This window comes from Argiope bruennichi, chromosome 9 (assembly GCF_947563725.1).
Source record: "Argiope bruennichi chromosome 9, qqArgBrue1.1, whole genome shotgun sequence".
Lineage (NCBI taxonomy): Eukaryota > Metazoa > Arthropoda > Arachnida > Araneae > Araneidae > Argiope > Argiope bruennichi.
Window position 1 is genome coordinate 93,979,556 of NC_079159.1, and position 2,500 is coordinate 93,982,055.

The 2,500-nt window shown below is 44.9% G+C and overlaps 10 non-coding genes across 10 annotated transcripts in view; 8 read left to right on the top strand and 2 right to left on the bottom strand.

The window, feature by feature from the left end:
- The window catches only part of Trnas-aga (transfer RNA serine (anticodon AGA)), an 82-nt gene extending 58 nt beyond the window's left edge, over positions 1 to 24 (bottom strand). The window contains exon 1 of the tRNA in view: positions 1 to 24. This exon is cut by the window's left edge and continues 58 nt beyond it. This is a non-coding gene — a tRNA (tRNA-Ser).
- Positions 25 to 168: 144 nt separating this feature from the next.
- Positions 169 to 241, top strand: Trnak-cuu (transfer RNA lysine (anticodon CUU)). The gene has a single exon. It is a non-coding gene; the product is annotated as a tRNA-Lys (tRNA).
- A 200-nt stretch (positions 242 to 441) lies between these two features.
- Trnak-uuu (transfer RNA lysine (anticodon UUU)) lies at positions 442 to 514 on the top strand. The gene has a single exon. It is a non-coding gene; the product is annotated as a tRNA-Lys (tRNA).
- An 83-nt stretch (positions 515 to 597) lies between these two features.
- On the top strand, positions 598 to 670 carry Trnar-acg (transfer RNA arginine (anticodon ACG)). Its single transcript has one exon. It is a non-coding gene; the product is annotated as a tRNA-Arg (tRNA).
- Positions 671 to 839: 169 nt separating this feature from the next.
- Positions 840 to 921, top strand: Trnas-uga (transfer RNA serine (anticodon UGA)). Its single transcript has one exon. It is a non-coding gene; the product is annotated as a tRNA-Ser (tRNA).
- Positions 922 to 1,413: 492 nt separating this feature from the next.
- Positions 1,414 to 1,495, bottom strand: Trnas-aga (transfer RNA serine (anticodon AGA)). Its single transcript has one exon. It is a non-coding gene; the product is annotated as a tRNA-Ser (tRNA).
- A 144-nt stretch (positions 1,496 to 1,639) lies between these two features.
- Positions 1,640 to 1,712, top strand: Trnak-cuu (transfer RNA lysine (anticodon CUU)). Its single transcript has one exon. It is a non-coding gene; the product is annotated as a tRNA-Lys (tRNA).
- A 200-nt stretch (positions 1,713 to 1,912) lies between these two features.
- Positions 1,913 to 1,985, top strand: Trnak-uuu (transfer RNA lysine (anticodon UUU)). Its single transcript has one exon. It is a non-coding gene; the product is annotated as a tRNA-Lys (tRNA).
- Positions 1,986 to 2,068: 83 nt separating this feature from the next.
- On the top strand, positions 2,069 to 2,141 carry Trnar-acg (transfer RNA arginine (anticodon ACG)). Its single transcript has one exon. It is a non-coding gene; the product is annotated as a tRNA-Arg (tRNA).
- Positions 2,142 to 2,310: 169 nt separating this feature from the next.
- On the top strand, positions 2,311 to 2,392 carry Trnas-uga (transfer RNA serine (anticodon UGA)). The gene has a single exon. It is a non-coding gene; the product is annotated as a tRNA-Ser (tRNA).
- The last annotated feature ends 108 nt before the right edge of the window (positions 2,393 to 2,500 follow it).

A 2,500-nucleotide genomic window follows, 5' to 3' on the forward strand; every position in this document is an offset into this window, starting at 1 on the left:
CCTTAACCACTCGGCCATGACTACACCAGTCAGTTTCAGGAATTCCACGTGTAGTGTATTGCATTCCAGATATATATAAAAAAGCGACCGATCGACTTTAGCGAGAAAATGCGATATTATAACGGATATAGTTTTTGACACGTTAACTGCAATCCGAGATCGTTGGCAGCCCGGCTAGCTCAGTCGGTAGAGCATGAGACTCTTAATCTCAGGGTCGTGGGTACAAGCCCCACGTTGGGCGACATTTTTTACAGGAGCGAGTCGGCGTTTGAACGAAGATTTGTCTTAAAATGTTCCCTTTGCGACTTGTTGCCAAAGAGACACGAGAGACGTGGGAGGGCAAATCGTGTTTACTTTGATTACGTTACCTCATGCTGTGCGATGTTTAAGACGAAGCATAAGGGAAGGAAAACTGGAAGTTTCACAGAGTAGAGCGTACGAGCCCGGATAGCTCAGTCGGTAGAGCGTTAGGCTTTTAACCTAACGGTCCAGGGTTCGAGTCCCTGTTCGGGCGGGAGCAGAATCTTTTTGAACATGTGACGTCGACAGTAAGGAATGGAAAGAAACTGCAAAGCATTACGAATGACGCGGAACGTCGGGCCCGTGGCGCAACGGACAACGCGCCTGACTACGGATCAGGAGATTCCAGGTTCGAATCCTGGCGGGCTCCAACTACGCCAATGTTTTTAATTTTTTTATTTTGTTTGCAGAGACACTCGTTCACCGGATCGAAAGGAAAATTTGCCGAAATTTTTAATCTATTCTTTCGAACGCGTTGGTGAGAGAGTTTTAGATACTTTTCGGTAATACCTACAAAGGCAAATCTTTGCTCCGAACGGGTAGACGTGGCCGAGTGGTTAAGGCGATGGACTTGAAATCCATTGGGTTATTCCCGCGCAGGTTCGAATCCTGCCGACTACGATGAATTCTTCGCAAAAAAGTTTTTGGCGGTAGGATTTTGTTGCAGCTCTCTTTTAAGTCTACGTAGACTTACTTCTACATGGGTGATTAATTGTTGAATTGCAACATTTCCGGAATTCTCAAATTCGAACGGAACTCAAAATTTAGTGAATGTCGAATACCAATTCGGTGCAATTGGGATGGAAACGAAGGCATATATCGTTTTTTTTCAAATATATCGCGAATTTCCGGACTTCGCGAAATTTCTGGACTAGAAATCTTGGCCTCTCTTTTCGAAAAAAATAACAAGACTTGTCTTGGAATTATATGGCGAGCATGGGATTGAAGTTGTCGTCCTCTTCATCTGATGACCCTCCGAAAAACGACGTCTTACACAAAACAAGCGTAGTGTAGCATAAAATGCGGACGTAAATGTAACTAAAACTTCCATTCGAGATATGAAAAAACGCGATTTAAGAACGAAGTAAAAAGCTGATACCTTTGGTGCAAGTACGTAGTCGGTAGGATTCGAACCTACGCGGAAAGATCCCAATGGATTTCTAGTCCATCGCCTTAACCACTCGGCCATGACTACACCAGTGAATTTCAGGAATTCCACGTGTAGTGTATTGCATTCCAGATATATATAAAAAAGCGACCGATCGACTTTAGCGAGAAAATGCGATATTATAACGGATATAGTTTTTGACACGTTAACTGCAATCCGAGATCGTTGGCAGCCCGGCTAGCTCAGTCGGTAGAGCATGAGACTCTTAATCTCAGGGTCGTGGGTTCGAGCCCCACGTTGGGCGACATTTTTTACAGGAGCGAGTCGGCGTTTGAACGAAGATTTGTCTTAAAATGTTCCCTTTGCGACTTGTTGCCAAAGAGACACGAGAGACGTGGGAGGGCAAATCGTGTTTACTTTGATTACGTTACCTCATGCTGTGCGATGTTAAAGACGAAGCATAAGGGAAGGAAAACTGGAAGTTTCACAGAGTAGAGCGTACGAGCCCGGATAGCTCAGTCGGTAGAGCGTTAGGCTTTTAACCTAACGGTCCAGGGTTCGAGTCCCTGTTCGGGCGGGAGCAGAATCTTTTTGAACATGTGACGTCGACAGTAAGGAATGGAAAGAAACTGCAAAGCATTACGAATGACGCGGAACGTCGGGCCCGTGGCGCAACGGACAACGCGCCTGACTACGGATCAGGAGATTCCAGGTTCGAATCCTGGCGGGCTCCAACTACGCCAATGTTTTTAATTTTTTTATTTTGTTTGCAGAGACACTCGTTCACCGGATCGAAAGGAAAATTTGCCGAAATTTTTAATCTATTCTTTCGAACGCGTTGGTGAGAGAGTTTTAGATACTTTTCGGTAATACCTACAAAGGCAAATCTTTGCTCCGAACGGGTAGTCGTGGCCGAGTGGTTAAGGCGATGGACTTGAAATCCATTGGGTTATTCCCGCGCAGGTTCGAATCCTGCCGACTACGATGAATTCTTCGCAAAAAAGTTTTTGGCGGTAGGATTTTGTTGCAGCTCTCTTTTAAGTCTACGTAGACTTACTTCTAAATGGGTGATTAATTGTTGAATTGCAACAT